General features: G+C 45.3%; 1 protein-coding gene across 2 annotated transcripts in view; it reads left to right on the top strand.

The window, feature by feature from the left end:
• The window catches only part of PTPN14 (protein tyrosine phosphatase non-receptor type 14), a 170,624-nt gene that overhangs the window by 42,356 nt on the left and 111,328 nt on the right, over positions 1 to 16,940 (top strand). Inside the window, exon 1 of one of the 2 annotated variants that reach the window (XM_032318480.1) lies at positions 14,761 to 15,236. The exons of the other annotated variant lie outside the window; for it this stretch is intronic. The gene's annotated coding sequence lies outside the window, so the exon portion shown is untranslated. Of the gene's footprint in view, positions 1 to 14,760; positions 15,237 to 16,940 lie in introns of those variants that run through there. 2 annotated transcript variants of the gene reach the window in all.

The following is a 16,940-nucleotide window of genomic DNA, read 5'->3' as shown; positions in this document are numbered from 1 at the left end:
TACGTTTTCACAGGTGTTGTCCAATTTCCCTTTAAAAAGTCTTAGGGTGTTGGGGCACCTGGGTGGCTCAGTGGGTTAAAGCCTCCACCTTCAGCTCAGGTCATGATCTCAGGGTCCTGGGATCAAGCCCCACATCAGGTTCTCTGCTCAGTAGGGAGTCCGCTTCCTCCTCTCTCTGCCTGCCTCTCTGCCTACTTGTGACCTCTGTCTGTCAAATAAATAAATAAAATCTTTTAAAAAAGTGTTATTCTAATAAATAACACTTCTATATTGTCAGCACTGAAAATGATCAGTCTCTTAAATTTAGTTTTGGTTTTTTTACAACTTGAGAGATTTTTTAAAATGACCTCTTCTGTATTTACTTTACATTTGTCTGATAGTGAGATTGAATGTCTTCATATGCTTCTTAGCCTATTTCTTTCAGCTGTAAACGGTCTTCTTTTCTAGTTTCTTACTGGTTTTTAGCATTTCTTTCATACTAACTTTTGTGTGTTACATGTGTTGCAAGATCTTTCTCCCAGGTGGTTATTTTGTCACCTGCTTTAGGTTGTCTTTAGTCATACGGCACTTTTAAATGCTGTAACAAAATCTGATACAGTTTCAGAGTTTGAGATTCTAGGAGAGGCTTCCCTACTTTCACATTTATAATGTATTTTCTCGCAGTGCTTTTATAACTTTGTTCTCTTGCATTTAGACTGAGCTAGATTGATCGGATGGCTGAATTCTATTCCTTTCTGTCTTAAGTTTAATCATGGAAATGGGCATATTTTTGTGTAGGATTCTTGTGACTTCACAGAGCAATTCCATATAATAAGTTAAAATTGAATGATGGAAATTTACATGTTCCAGATGAATTTTTTTTCTTGAGGATTTACAAATCTTTCTCCAGCTTTCTTTTAGTGTGTCTTTTCAAATAGTGTTTCCTGGTCACTTTGGAGGTCGCAGGCGGTGGGACCGGGGAGGGGGTTGTCCCAGAGGGTACGCAGGTGTCAGGAAGTCAGTTCTGCTTTTATCTGTAATGTTTTATTTGAAAATAAAGGTGTTGCTTTAAAAAAAAAGAAGAAACAGAAACCCAATGATCTTCTAATGTATTTGAAGTTTTGGATACTGGGCAGGTAATAGTAACTCATTTTCCCTGAGGGGTTCCAGTGTGTCGAGTTGGTCATGCTTACGGTCAGTGTTCACTGGAGTGAGAATTCTGTGCCTTGTGGGGCAGGGCTGGGCTGGGCTGAGCCTTGCTCGGTTTCCAGCCCTATCCTGTTACAGTTACAAAGTGTGTTCCGTGGTTTGACCTTCTGCTCTAGAACACTTTGCCCGCTATTATTCCCCATTTCCTCTTGGATACCTTTCTCATCCGTACTCTGGGATCTAGTTATTTGGAAGCAATAAATACTTCAGAGCATAAATATTTTTGTTAAGGACCGAAGTACTTTTCTCAATCTGTGAGTGCAGAAGTAAAATGGAAAGTTACTGAATACATTACAAGCTCAGGACCAAGAATGCCAGGAGAGTTTTATTTTTATGTTTAGAAAAGACACATGAAGTGTTGCTTATCTGTGGGTGTGAAAAAATATATTAAAATAGCAAATGGTGACTGTTTCAAAAAAGCTTTTTTCCCTGCCCCATCTGAATTTAACAGCTGCAGTCTTGTCCAAAAGCAGTTTTTCCTGGAGCAGATTAATGGCTTGTTATTTCTTATTTGGACTCCCTTTGAGGCACTGCGATATTTTTGACCATTCAGCTCCTGGTCCTACTTGGTGATTATAATGAGATCTGTAGATTTTACAAACGTATTAAGGAAAATATTGCTTTATTTTTTAGTGATTTTTAAAAAATATTTTATTTATTTATATTTATTTATTTGTCTCAGAGAGAGCACACAAGCAGGGGAGCAGCAGGCAGAGGGAGAAGTAGACTCCCCGCTGAGCAAGGAGCCGTGTGGGACTTGATCTCAGGACCCTGGGATCTTGACCTGAGCCAAAGGCAGATGCTTAACAACTGAGCCACTCAGGCATCATCCCAGGAACATGTATTTAAAAACAAATCATTCCTAAGCCACTGAATATAGAGTTACACCATATGAAGTCAGTTATGCCATATTCATCAAAATATCCTTGGCCATACGTTAGCCAACAGAAGTGTTTCCCATTCTGTATATATACACGAGAGAAAAATACGAATGACTAGTATTTTAAACTCTGACCTAGTGATGCACGTGTTGCAGTTACTGATAGTGCTCTGTCAAAGGTAAGTATTACACAAGCAACTCCGGAGCTAGGTTCTCCGTTCCCAAGGAGATCTTGTCTTGGGAGAAAAGGTTAAATTCAAGGTTATGTGTTTTTCCCCCCGTCAACGTTTCCTGGAAAAACCTAAATGATTTTTTTTAAAGATTTTATTTATTTATTTGAGAGAGAGAGAGAGACAGAGAGAGGCTGTGTAGGGGGAGGGAGCAGAAGGAAGTCTAATGCAAGACTTCATCCCAGGACCCCTGAGATCACAACCTGAGCTGAAACCAACAACCTGCCACCCGAATGACTGAGCCACCTAGGACCCCCAATCTAAATGATCGTTAAATGTTTAGGTCTGAAGGGACCTGGAATGGTTGTGGAACTGAGCCTTCATCCTCCAGCCACATCAAGAGAGGGCTGACTTTGTATTTTGCTCAGAGCCTTGAGACTGGAGGGGACAGAGAAGCTGACTATTGGGGGCAAAGTTCTTTCTTTCTTTTTTTTTTTTTAGAATTTATTTATTTGACAGACAGAGAGAGCACAGGCAGGCAGAGAGGCAGGCGGGGGTTGGGAGGGGAAGCAGGCTCCCCGCCGAGCAAGGAGCCTGATGCGGGGCTCAATCCCAGGAACCTGGCATCGTGACCTGAGCCGAGGGCAGCCGCTTAACGACTGAGCCACCCAGGTGTCCCTAAAGTTCGTTATCATTAGAGAGCAGGTGTTTGACCTGTCCTTTACTACTCATAGCTAACATTGGTGGAGCACATACTGTGTGCCACTTCCTGAGCCAGGCTGCCCAATCAGAACCCTCGGACCAGCCTTTTGTGGTAGGTGGTACTTGATAGCCTTCATTTTATCCATGAGATGCTGAGGCTTAGAAAGGGGAGTAAATTGGACAGGTCGGTAAGAAGTGGAGTCAGGACTTGAACTCAGGGATTTCTGGTTCCGGAGACCATCCTGGAAGAAGCCCTTAGCCTGCATTCTCTTTCCTCGTTCATTTGTTCAACCAAGCGACACAGTTGATTTGCTGCCTGCTATGCGTAAGTGCTCTCACTGGGCCGTGGGGCTGCAGAGTTGAACACGAAATGGCCAGGGCCTTGAGCAGCTCGTAACAGAATGGCTATAATGGAGAGTGCTGGGGGAGAGGGGGTCCATGCCCAGGGCGGAGCCGATCCAGACAGGAGGCATCCGCCGACCTTAGAGGGGGCGTCTGGACGGGTTGCCTGGAAAGGTGACTCCGCATGAGTTCTGAAGGACATGTAGGAGTCAGCTGGGTGCATACTGGGAAGGAGGGTCTTTCGGAGGGAAGAGCACTTTACTGCACGGAGGATAGAGACGGCAGCGCTGCAGGTGTTCGGGGCACGCGGGGGAGGGGTGGCAGAGGGAGGCCATGTGCGATGCGTAAGCATTTGGGCTTGGCTCTGCCGTATCCTGGCTTTGTGTTCCTGAGCCCAATCTCTTCAATCCTCAGTTTCCCCATCTGTACAATGGGGATAACTAATATGCCTCTCCCGTAGGGCTGTAATCATGGCAGGGCTTGACAGAGAGTAAATGCTGTCATTGAAGACACAGTTAGAACTCACCGCCATTATCAGCATCCTCCTCCTCCTCCTCCTCCTCCTCCTCCTCCTCCCCCTCCTCGCTATTTAGGTAGACAAGGAGCCGCTCTTAAAGGACCTTCCTTGAGCTGCTGTATTTAATCTTTAGAAGCTGCATTAGCTGCAGCAGACACTAGGGAAAATCCTGATGTCTTTGGATGCCGTCATGGGAGGGTGGACTGAATTTCACATTTGGAGACGGGGCCGCGAGCTCATTTGGATGGAGTGCGTTTCAGCACAGTGGAGAGGTCAAGAGCCTGTTCCGAGGTCGGTGCTCGTTATAGAGACATTTGTAAGGAGAAAAAGGCAAGAAGATTACTTCGTGTCAGTTTTGCAAAAAACTTTTTAAACCTAGCTGTCAAACCTCTTTCCAGAGAAGGCCATTTGCCTGCTGATTCTCAAGAATTCATCCTCGTTAGTTTATGAGCTTCTGAAGATGAGAACCGTGTCGGACTCTTTGTATCTACCCTGTCTGACACGTGGCCATCGCCCGGAAGAAATGAGTCTAGTGCGTGCAAGTTGGTGGTCCTCCTTAACGGGCTGGCGTCTGATAGTTCCAGAAAGGCAGATATTGTGAAGAAAAGAGACTTGTGCTGGTGCATTATTCGGTGATTTCTATATGCTCAGACATACCACTGTACTGCTTAATTTCAGTTCTTTGGCGCGCCTGTGCAGACGGTGGTTTTAGAGAGAGTGAAGGTGTCTTAGGTAGCGGAGCTCTGTAAGGACAGCACAGCTGTGTGTCTTCTTAAATAGTGTTGTCCCTGTTGTCTAGCCTAGTGCCTGGTACGGAGTAGGTCCTGGATAAATATTTGCAGTAATGAATTTCTTTTTAAAATGCGGATTAGGGGGCGCCTGGGTGGCTCAGTGGGTTGAGGTCTCTGCCTTTGGCTCGGGTCATGGTACCGGGGTCACGGGATCGAGCCCGTCATCAAGCCCCGCATCGGGCTCTCTGCTTGGCGGGGAGCCTGCTTCCCCCTCTCTCTGTCTCTGCCTGCCTCTCTGCCTACTTGTGATCTCTGTCAAATAAATAAATAAAATCTTTAAAAAAAAATGTAGGTTAGGTCATTAGCCTGAAATAGAATCTTAAATCTAACAAGGGAAAACACATTGACCTTTCAGTTCCTTCTCTTGGCTTCTAAGTGGGAGGATCGCCTGGGTCAGTACAAAATTCAGGTTTGGATAGAAATGTTCTTCTGTTTAGAAGGTTGGCTCGTACGCCACATGGTGTATCCAGAGCTGTTTCCTCTGCTGTGTCCATCGTTAGTGTGATGTGACCGTGAGGTCTTTGCACCGAGTGGTTACAGGGCTTTAGGGCATGGACTTGAGGTTCCAGCTCTGTTCCGATTTTGTTCTCGCTCTTGTTACGGGGCGGGATTATGGGAGGTGTGGTGGACCAGGCAGGCAACCCAGCACTGCCTTCCCCCAACCCTCTCTCAGATGCGTCTGTTTCTGTGGATCCTCCTGATGGCTCCTGCCTCCCCTTCTGGAGCCTGTTGGTGAGGGGCCCTTCCACGCTGCTGGCTGAGGTTTAAGTCACTGTGAGCATGTTACCTTGCAACAAGATGCTTTCAGATCTTTTCCTATGTTATTTGCAAAGCATGGGTTGAGTAAGCCCCTTTCCCCTGTTGCTCTTATACTGCATTTCCAAGTCTTTGATTCACTTTCCTTAATTCTAGTCTGGCTAATTTTTTGAGACTTCCAGTAAGCTGTTCCCTGCTTCCTCCTTCCTTTCCCTTTCACTACCCGTATGTGAACTGTCCGTGAATCAGTGACATGACTGGAACTTGTTTTCATACTGGAACTGGCTTGAGAGAAGCACGGTTTGTGTTCACACCTGCACTTACCTTTTTTCCTGGTATTTATTCTTCTAATTTTTTAAAATTCAGCTTTGTTGGAGCATAACTGCATATAAAATTGTAAGATATTTAACGTGAATGGCGTGATTTGTTATACATATACATCGTGAAAAGATTCACACCTCCCAATCTAGTTAATCTAGTTAATCCACACATTCATCACTTCCCGTGTTTATCTGGTATTTTTTATTCTGTTGGAATGAAAAGGTGCTTTGAAGAATTTGACCAACGTGTGCAGAGTTAATACAAATAGGTAGAAGGTCCTCGCCTCTGGGTGACAGTGGGTCAGCGTTTCTGGATTTCCTGAGAAGTGCCAAAGTTAAACCTTGGGCTCTGCCAGTTGGTCGTGTAAATATCTGAGACCTTTCCCATGTTGTGGTTTATTTTTTTAACACTACAGTATAAGATGGGCCTCCGTTCACTTTTGGGAGGAACGTGAGGATCCATGGGAGGCTGTTTTTGTCATTGAAACAGAGGAACGGAGGAGGAACAGTGTGGTAAACAGCAGGCATATGTTAGAGCAAACACCGGGCTCCGGTGGGTGAAGACTGGGGCGCCTCCCTCTCCACTCCTTCTAATCTCAGTTCTTGCTTTTTCTTCTGACCCTGGGGTCATCTAGCACTTTGCTCCCATTGTCCTAACCCTAGGCGCTCAAAGAGTCTATATTTTTTAACATGGTTAACTAGTTGTTTACAACACTGTCAGTCGTCACAAGCTCGAAGTTAGATTTCCATCGGCAGAGACTGACTTCCCTGGAGCCTCCAGACTCTGTAGAAGAGTCTTCATCAGGCTCCTTTAAGATATTATGGAAGATAGGAGACTACGTCGCCTCACTGAGACTGAATTCCTTCGCTAGCTAGTATGTTTTTAAGAGAGTTACACTCTGTAAGCTTCAGTTGACTCATCTGTTAAATGGGTCAAATACCTACCACAGGGTTGGTGATGTGAGTACTAGAATGCACCGAGTTTAGTTTGGAGGAGATGCTCCAGAAATGGTAACTATAATTTCAAAAAAAAGGTCAAGATCCAGAATTTTGATTTTAATACAAAAATGTGTTCAAGAAAGAAAACCCAGTGTAAACACCACAGTTGGCTAAGCTGTAAACATTACTTACATATTTATATTGACCAGAAAGCACCGAACTGAATCTAACCAGAGTATTAGTGAGACGATTCTGGAATCTTTTCACAATATATGACACAAAGTATAATTAATATATACAACATACATGGATTTAAATTAAAATTCCTTTGAAGCCAAGACCAGAGCCATAGTCATTGGAGTCATAGTCATTATATGTGTGTGTGTGTGTGTGTGTGTGTGTGAGTGTGTGTATAAATATATATGTATATAATATATACAATATATGAATCTTTTCACAGTATGTTTGTGTTTCAAATCATGGCGTTCACTTTTTTTTTAAGAGTTTTATTTTTATTTATTTGACAGAGAGAGAGTACAGGTAGGCAGAGAGGCAGGCAGGGGTAGGGGGGAGGAAGCAGGCTCCCCGCTGAGCAGAGAGCCTGACGTGGGGCTCAATCCCAGGACCCTGAGATCATGACCTGAGCCAAAGGCAGAGGCTTACCCCTCTGACATAGCATTCACTTTTAATATCTTATAATTTTGTATGCCATTATACTCCAATAAAGCTGAAATTTAAAAAAAAATAAAAGAATAAATACTAGGAAAATTTTCATTAAATTAAATTTAAATTCCAAGTTTTTGAATTTATGGTAGAATTAGGGCATGACTTTGGTCATGAACATTGTAATCATAACATCGACCCTCTCAGTAATACTGCTTTTAATGGTTCCAGCGTCTGTAGATGTCTGAGCTCAGGGGATCACCAGGTACCTGTGAAAGGCTGGATGTCTTCAGCCTTGCTCTTCATGGGTTTAGGTTCAGTATAAAAGACATGTGTGCTTGCATTGAGATTAAACTTCTGTATTATTTGGGTGGTGGAGGTGGGGAGTTGGAGGGCAAGGTCAGTTCGCTTCCGGTCCACTTCTCCCACTGGCCCTTCTGTATGCCTCTCCTCCTGTCTGATGAGGGCTTGCTTCTGACACGGACTTGCTGAAGTTGGTGGGATGCTCCTCCTGTCCTTGCTCAAAGAATTCCAAAGGCCGACTGCAGGGCATTCCCAGGAGGCTTTCCTTGCTAGAGAAACACCCTTCTTTGCTCGTCTGGGAGGCTACATGATGACTTCTGTTTTGTGGCCAACTCCTGGGAGAGACACAAGGCCACTCGGGAGGACTCAGTGTAAGAACTCTAACAGCTGCTGAGTGCTCCAACCGTGTTCGCCCTGATGATGGTGGTGGCCGCGGCAGAGAGGGACCTTAGCTCATCTATACCCCATCTTCCTGGCCACCGTCATTCCAGAATCGTCGCTCTAACACTCCGGTTGGATTCAGTTCAGTGCTTTCTGCTTAGTATAAATACGCAGGTAATGTTTATGGCGTAGCCAAGTGTGGTGTTTAGATTGGGGTTTCTTTCTTGGACACATTTTTGTTTTTTCTTGAGTTTGTAAATGCTTCACCTTTGCATTTGCTTGGTTTTCTTTAAACATCTGACTGAGACTTCCCACATACCTCCAGCTGCTTTAAGGAACTCCTCTTACACAACTTCCCACGTGAGCCGGTCCTGTCAGAATATTTCACCTGCCCCCTTCTCTCTCTCCTCCTGGAGCCCTCTGACTTCTGTGCCGTCGGGACTGGGAGGAGTAACACCTCCTTATAAAGACATTCAGACAATTACCCTACTTTCAGTTCCTTCCCAACTCACAGCCTACATACTTCACAAAACCAAAACGACCTACCCACCTCACAAAACAAAACCAACACCTGGTACCTTGTGCCTCTCAAAGTTAAGCTTCCAGAAGGCCCGTGTAGCTTACTCTCCCAGGTTCTTCCCTTCTGTATTTGTTTTTTTGTTTTTATTTTTGTTTATTTTTGGTGTGGGGTTTCTGAAACCCGCCTTGTTTTATCAAACATTCAGCTTGTAGCATTTGTATTACGTTCCCTTCCATGATTTGAAGTGGTTTTTCAACTGGGGAAACCTCTTTGTTTTGCCACTTAAACCTGGTTGTCTCCCAACTTGTAGCTCTCTCTAATCATTGACTGGATTCAGGCAACCAGACGGAGCAAGTAATTCAGCCTAGATATTCCACACCCACTTCATGCTTTCTTTTTCCTTTCTCACATTCTTCTTCATTATCTGACACAAATGAGAACATGGTTAGATTCTGTTTTGGTGTCTTCTCTAGTAAGTGATCTTTTCATTCAAGTGAACATTTCACAGGCAAATCCAACATGTGTGCTCTGTGTTTTCTGAACTAAGCCCATCCCCTGATTTAGGTTGTAAAGATAACGTGCCTCATTTTAGTTCTTCAAGGAAGAGAAAGCAAGAAGGATTTAGAGTGACCAGGAAACCACAGAGATGATTACAGGGCCATGAACTAGTTAGTACCTCAAAAGAGAAGACAAGCAAGGTAGGAGTATTTACGTCGGAGAATCTGAAGCAGTGAGTGTCGTAATAAGAATGTTAAATATAAGAAAGTGTGATATGGAGATGATGGTTCCCAGTTGTCCTTTCCAGGGTGGAAGGCTTCAAGGAGAAAAGAGATAAAATCATCAGTAGAGATATCAGTATATTATACAAAGAAGAAATTTCAATACAGTCGAAAGATTGTTACTGGAATGAGCCTTCAAAGTATAGCCATCTTGAACAATGTTGCTTTTTTTTTTTTTTTTAAGATTTTATTTTATTTTTTTTTCCATGAGAGATAAGAGAGAGAGAGAGAGAGGCAGAGGTAGAGGGAGAAGCAGAAGCAGGCGCCCCGCAGAGCAGGGACCCCGATGCAGGACTCCATGCCAGGACCTCAGACCTGAGCTGAAGGCAGATGCTTAACCAACTGAACCACCCAGGCATCCCGAATAATTTTGCTTTGGTATGTTTTTTTAATATAGATCTTATGTATTAGAGAGAGAGAGAGAGAGTCTGTGGAGGGAGGGGCAGAGACAGAGAATCTCAAGTAGTCTCCGGGCTGAGCGTGGGGCCTGACACAGGGCTGGATTTCACAACCAATAAGATCATGACCTGAGTGGAAACCAACATCAGACACTCAAACGACGGAGCCACCCAAGTGCCCCCCTTTGATGTGTTTCTAAAAGTTCTTAGCATAGAAGGGTTTGTTTTTTTTTTTTTCTTCCCAAATTAGTTCATTCTCCCTTGAGAGGGTCCAGGCATGGGTGTTAGAGTGGAATCTTCCCCCTTCGCTCAGGCCTCCACTGCTCACCAGTTGCTGGGTCAGGATCCTCGTTTACTGCATTGACAGGCTAACTTCCATGCAGCTGTGCTCTCGAGGACCAGTGACTATGGCTCCAGTGTTGGCTTCAGTGGGACAATTAAAAAAAAATCATATGTACTAGTAAGATGGATTTCTATTCTTGCCCGGTGCTGAATTTATTGGCGCTCCCCATTGCGCTTGCTTCAAATACTGCATTTATGTAGAATAAAATGAGCTTCAACATAATCTTCAGTCAGAATCTCTCCATACTGGATGCTCTTTTGTTTTCTTCTTGAGCCATATGCCTTTGCCGTCTGCCCTGCCCTCCTCTATCTTTTGTGGATTATCCCGAACCAGAGCGTGGGCTTCGGGTGGTTGGTGGGCATTTTCATCCCCTCCTTATTTCTTGCTCATCCTTGCCTGTGTCTGGGCTCATGTCTTCACAGCTGCCCAGCCTGTGTGCTGCTCTGTTTTTATCCTCGCCCAGCATTTCCTACTGCCTGGTAGGCAGGGCCGGTGTCCTTACTTGTTCTTTGGGATTTCGCACAATCAGGAGTCTGTGCTGAGTGAATAATGGTATTTGAGGAAACGATATATAAATATGAGGAAGTACAGTCATTTGATGTACAGGCCAAGTAAATCCATAGTCCCCACTTGACGTAGGACCCTGTGTTGTATTTCATAAAAGCTCCCCTCAGATTGCTACTTCTGAGGTTGTGGTACTGTGACGTAGCGTTGCAGCTAATCAGGGAAGGGGTCCTGTTTATTGCAGGCTGGATTTTTGGGGGGACAGTCTGCTGCCCAGATCTGCTCTCACCTTAGGATTTTGTTATGTCCTTTTTGGGTTGAAATTTTCCTGTAGGAAAACTCGTCTGCCTTGCTGAGGAGCTATGCTTTTGGTAACCCAGGAAGAGAAAAGAAAGCTGTAACCTGGTCTTGGTGCTTTTGACTCCCAAGTTTGAGTCCTATCTGGTCTATGTTATGCAGCTGGCATTGAAGCACTTGAGAAAACCCAGTATTTCAATCATTTTGCAGGTATAGAAATGGAAATCATAGCAGTTTTTCATAGCTTATGCATTTGACAGTCCTTTGGGAATCAGTTTAGGGACATGCAGTAGGAGACTTCTAGAAACATACAGCTTTTGGCTTATAACTCTCTTCCTTAAGAATCTACCCTAGAGGGGCACCTGTGTAGGTCAGATGGTTATGCATCTGCCGTAGGCTCAGGTCAAGATCCCAGGGTTCTGGCATCCAGCCTTGTGAGTCGGGGTCCTGGGATCAAGCCCCTCGTCAGGCTTCCTTGCTCAATGGGGATGGGGAGTCTACTTCTCCCTCTGCCCCACTCCCTGCTCATTCACGCTCTCTCTATTAAATAAATAAATACATAAATAAACAAAGGAATACATAAATAAATACAATCTTAAAAAAAAAAGAATCTACCCTAAAGAAAGACTCAGAGGTATAGGCAAATCATTTTGAACAATTGCAAAAAATCAGAACCAAGCCAGCATTTCAACAATAAATAAATGTTGATCCTTATCGTTGAATGTTATGTAACAGCTTAAACTTGTTTTTGAGCAACTTTCAGTAAGTTTTTCAGAAACAATAAGGAAAAACAATAAATAGTAAACAGAATGAAAGACAGCAGATGTTGTAGTACAGTCCCAACTATGTCAACAAATTTAAAATATACGTAATTAAAAGAATGGGATAAAGTATGCAAAAGTTTGAAATTGGGGGTGCCTGGGTGGCTCAGTGGGTTAAAGCCTCTGCCTTCGGCTCAGGTCATGATCCCAGGGTCCTGGGATCAAGCCCCACATCAGGCTCTCTGCTCAGCAGGGAGCCTGCTTCCTCCTCTCTCTCTCTGCCTGCTTCTCTGACTACTTGTGATCTCCGTCAAATAAATAAATAAAATCTTAAAAAAAAAAAAAAAAAGTTTGAAATTGGTCCGGTTTGGGTGGTGACATTTTGGGTGATTTTTCTTTTTCCTTCCTAGTTTTCTATAATTTTCAGTTTTTTATAATGTATCTATAATCAGGAAGGATTAAAGATGATTAAAATTTTTAGTTAAAGTAGAAAAAGAATGGCCTTCTAGGCTTAATAATTCAAAAGAAGGAAAACTCACGGAAGTCCCAGGATTTAACTGGTTTTAATTCCAGTTTTGAAAAGGAATGTTTGATCCCAAGCTCTGTTTTGTTTTGTTTTGTTTTACTTTTGCTCTTAGTCAAGGTGTGATTTATATGGTGCTAAAAGCCATGTGGTTAACGAGATTGTGTTCTAAGTATTGTTATTTGTGAGGGGGCATATATGGTCAAGGTGCATCTTACTGTATGTATAATTTAGTTGTGAAGACTGACCTTTGGAGCCAGTCTCTGCCTCCTGCTGGCTTTGGAACTCTGGCCAGGTTATGTAGTCCCAGTTTCCTTGTCTGTAAGTTGGGACTGAGGGGGTCAGATGGTACGGTGCCTGGGAACATCTAGCTCAATTCTGGCACACGGTAATCACTCAGATGATCCTATAGCTGTTATGGTAAATGATGACGGATAGAATTTACTCCTGAAGGAAGACTTCTCCCCAATTTTTTTTCATAGCTAGTACTTAGGAGAGGTAGTATTTATTTACTTACTGTTTTACTTTTGAAGATCTTACTTGAGAGAGAGAGAGAGAGAGAGTACGTGCATGCGTGTGCACAAGAGGATGGAGGGGTTGCGGGAGAGGCCGGCTCCTCGCTGAGCAAGGAGCTGGACTCCCCTGTACTCGGGGCTTGAGACCAGGACCTGAGCCAAAGGTAGGCACTTTATCGACCAAGCCACCCAGGTGCCCCAGGAGAGGCAGTATTTAACATAATGGGGTTTTTGATTTAACACATCAGTAATACTCTGAAGACTGAATAAGGCAAAATCGATGTTCTGCTTCCCCTTTTATCCCTCTGAGGATGGACATGTTCCACACTTTTCTCCAAGCCTTGTGTAAGCATTAACACATACACAATGACTAGCTTTGCTTTTGCTTGTGTATTACCCAACAACTTTTGCAATGAACCAGTAGGTATAGAATCTTTAATGGGTGTTACTCTGAGTTCATGGATTCAGATTTAACTGATTTTTTTTTAGATTTTTTTATTAGCTGATTTTTCATAACTGCTTAACAATACCCAAATAATGTGGCTATGCCAGGGTTAATTTGGTCGTAACTATTACAGATATTTAAGGTGTTTTTAGTCCCCCGCCTTCCATTACAGGCACTGTTTACTGCACCATCCTTATACATAATCCTTAAGACTCATCGCTTTCACTTCCCTGAAGTGACACTGCTGAGTTAGAGTACGCGTTAATTATAGGGCAGGGGGATTTGGGGTCCTAAAGGCTGTAGAAAGCGTTGTTGGTTTCTGGCCTTGCACAGTCTAGTTGAAGAATAGATAGGTGTTTCTTTTCCCAGGGACGTTTTTGCTTAGGTACAACGATTTCAGTAGACAGGGTTTATTTCCAGGGAGGTTGGAAATCCTTAACATTCTGAAACATAGGCCTAAGTCAGGAGAGCAAAGGGAGCCTCTTAAAGTCGGTTTACTCTGTGTAGTGTTTGCTCTCTTTGTCAGATATGCATTTGTTAGAAATTGTACATGTTTAAGTTTCTCAGTTTTTAAGAGCTAAGAGTCCACCTTGAGAACCGAAGCACTTGACCTTTGCCTTCCTGCTGCTTCCTGTTCCCACACCCTGCAGGGCTGCAGGCTTCCCCCGCCCAGGGAGAGAGCCGTCCCGCAGGTAGCATCTTGTCTCTAGAGGCCCCGGCTTGCTTAACGCGGACGCAGACAGCTGAGCACTTGCCGTCGTGAGGTCATCAACAGTAACAGGAATGTTAGTCTGCTAACAAATTGTTTCTACCACCGCCAAGTCGCTGTGCTGGAAGCAGGTGCCTCTTCTTTGTAGTGTCCCTGAGAGCTGCTTCATATGCCATACATTTTTCCAGGTACCCACTTAGGTGGTGTGTGTGTGTCTCGTAGGCAGGGGACAGAGAGAAGAAAGGTCGATTGCGACGGCCTTCCCGTGCGCGTGCGTGCAGGTGCGCGGGTGGTCTACCTAGTCTGTCGATGCCAACCTGTAGCCTGACCGCCTGGGTTCAGAAGCTTTGTTTTCTCCCATTAGTAATGAGCATTTGGTTACATCAGCTGAATTATGCAACTCTGTACCAGCTGGCACCAGTTCCTACCTGTTTCCATTCTTCCTCTGCTCTGATTCAATGTCTTGGTGCTGGAGAAGTGATTGCATTGTAACGCTTTGGGCCCCGCTGGCCTCTATTTCTGACTCACAGCAACGGTCACTGGTGTCCGAAGTCCACCGAGCATCCTGTTACGGTTCCCAGTCACGGTTCCCGTCCGGGAGACCTGTAGTTGCTTGTTTTGCACTCGTGTTTTGTCTCCTTGCGAGGACTCGCCTTATCTCTAAAAAAATTCGATAGCCGTGGGCTTGTTGGAGGGTAATTCTTATTCTTGGGACCCTTAGCAGTCTGGGTTTCCGTGGGCTTCCTGCAGTATTTGGTGACCGGAACAGCAAGGACAGCGACTGCGGACTGAGGAATAGAGCTCACCGTCTTGATCTGCACTTGATCTATTACTAACGGTACTGACCCAGCAGCTCGGTGCCGGGGGGGGGGGGGGGCATCGTGACCCCCCCGGGTACGAATGCAGAGACCGAGGTGGCCGTGGAGCTGTGGTTCTGCAGCCTGTAAGTGCCTCATGCAGGGAAGTCACCTCGCCACCTCTGGGTGGGGTTCACTGGGAGGGGGGCAGAGAAACCAGGGAAGCTGGACGCTGCGTGCACTGGGAGAGAGAGTTGGCAGAGAGGCGTGGCTGCTGCGTCTGTTTGGATAGGAAGTGACACAGGGAGTCCTCCCATCCGAAAGCCCTGGACATGTGAGCGAAGTTGAGGGAGCTCAGGCATGGGCAGGAAGGAAACGGGAGAGGGAGGTGTGGAAAACTTTGCTAACGAGGGAGGTCCCTGGTGACAGCCTCTCACGAAGAGCCCCTCTCTCGATCAGCTTTGTCCCTCCAGGGTGCACATCCTGGAGGAGGGTGAGCGCGTCGGAGGTATGTTTACCTTCAGCGAGTTTCTTTTGTTTTGACGAGTGAGTCATGTGAACAGGCTGGGAAGCCTCTTCGGTTGCTCCTGCGATTGTGTTTCTCATATTGGTTTTGGAAGAGGTTGTGTGTGACGGGCCGGGATCACCCCTCTCTGCGGCACCGGCTGGAACCGTAGAAGGAAGGTTGTCTAGGTAAGAGGCACTGGGTTGGGGGGCGGAGGTATGGGAGGCTGTGACGGGGCAGGACCCTGATTCTGCTGCCATGACCTCTGCATAGAACATCCTGGGGCTCAGGTTGCATTTCTGCCATATCCCAGTGGAGTCTCCTCTGGGTGAGCAGAGACAGACCGCAGACGCCATGGTGAAGCCCTCTTTACAGAATGTGGTTGTTGGCAATGTCGTTGTTGTTTTTATATCACCAGGTCGTTTTCTACCCCCTTTCTGGGTACTTTTAGCATGGTTTTAGGGCTGAGTTAGAGCACAGGGTCAGATAGTGTCATCAGTAACTATGTGATTTTGGGCACAGTCTTAACCTCTCCTGCCTTGGTGCCCTAGTCTTAAAATGGGGGTGTTAGGAATAGCCATTTTCTAGGGCCATTGCGGGTTATGTGTAGCAGAATGCTTCCGTCATTGTATCTGCTCTAAAAATGGAGGTGCTCAGGCGCCTGGGTGGCTCAGTTGGTTGGGTGACTGCCTGCGGGTTAGGTCATGATCCTGGAGTCCCAGGATCGAGTGCCACAACGGGCTCCCAGCTCCATGGGGAGTCTGCTTCTCGCTCTGACTTTCTCCCCTCTCGTGCTCTCTTCTCTCTCTCTCAAATAAATAAATAAAATTTTCAAAAGAAAAAAAGTAAAAATGGAGGTGGTCATTATTGCCGCCTTAGTGTTCCGACCCTCGCAGGACTCTCCCATTCTGCTTCCTATCTGTGATGAGCTGTGACTTTCCCGGGCGCACATCACCGTGGGGACAGACCCTGACGGCGAACTGAACCAGATTGGGAGAGTGGCGGATCCTTCGGACTCTCAAAGAAGGGTGGAGTCTCTTAGGACAAAGCATTCCTGGCGTGAATAGACAGGGAAAGCTCATCAGACGAGCGAGCCGAAGTCAGGTGTTCCGGGAAATAAGCGAGTTCCCCGGAAAGAAACCCTTCTCCTCTGCATGGTTGTTCTTTGCATTTTATCCAACTTGTCAGGCTTCCCTATAGAAAGAATTTTTCTCGCCATCTTTTAAAAATAGAATGCAGAACGATTGCTGTCAGTTTGATGTAGTTACATGCAAGCTTTTTTGGCAGAAGGGCAAGAGGGGTTTGCATGAAGGGAGATTGTGACCCTTTTTTCTGTAACATAACCCCACAAGGTGGGCACTGTTTTCTGTGTTACCAGATCGCTTTATTAAGTACCATTTAAGAAATATTTCTTCATTAAAATAAAACCTTTTTTTTTTAAAGATTTGATTTATTTATTTATCAGAGAGAGAGAGAGTATGAGCACAAGCAGGGAGAGTAGCAGGCAGAGGGAGAAGCAGGCTCCCTGCTAAGCAGAGCCCGATATGGGGCTCGATCCCAGGACCCTGGGATCATGGCCTGAGCCTAAGGCAGACGCTTAACCAACTGGGCCACCAAGGTGTCCCAAAACGTAACTTTTTAGTATGGCATATTTCAAGCACATGCAAAACTGTAGGGAATATTATGAGCCCTGACCTCCTTGTCTACTACCCACAGCACCTGCCAACTCTCATGGCCGAAACCGCTTTATCTGTCCCCTCACACAGTCCCCACCCCTGTTTGTTTGTTTTGAGAGAGAAGGAGACCATGGGCACAGGAGCAGGGGACAGGGTGGGGTGGGTGGCAGTGGAGGGGCAGAGAATCTTAAGCAGACGGCATGTTCAGTGCAGAGC

Source organism: Mustela erminea, chromosome 17, assembly GCF_009829155.1.
Source record: "Mustela erminea isolate mMusErm1 chromosome 17, mMusErm1.Pri, whole genome shotgun sequence".
NCBI lineage: Eukaryota > Metazoa > Chordata > Mammalia > Carnivora > Mustelidae > Mustela > Mustela erminea.
This window is presented reverse-complemented; position numbering and strand designations above follow the sequence as displayed.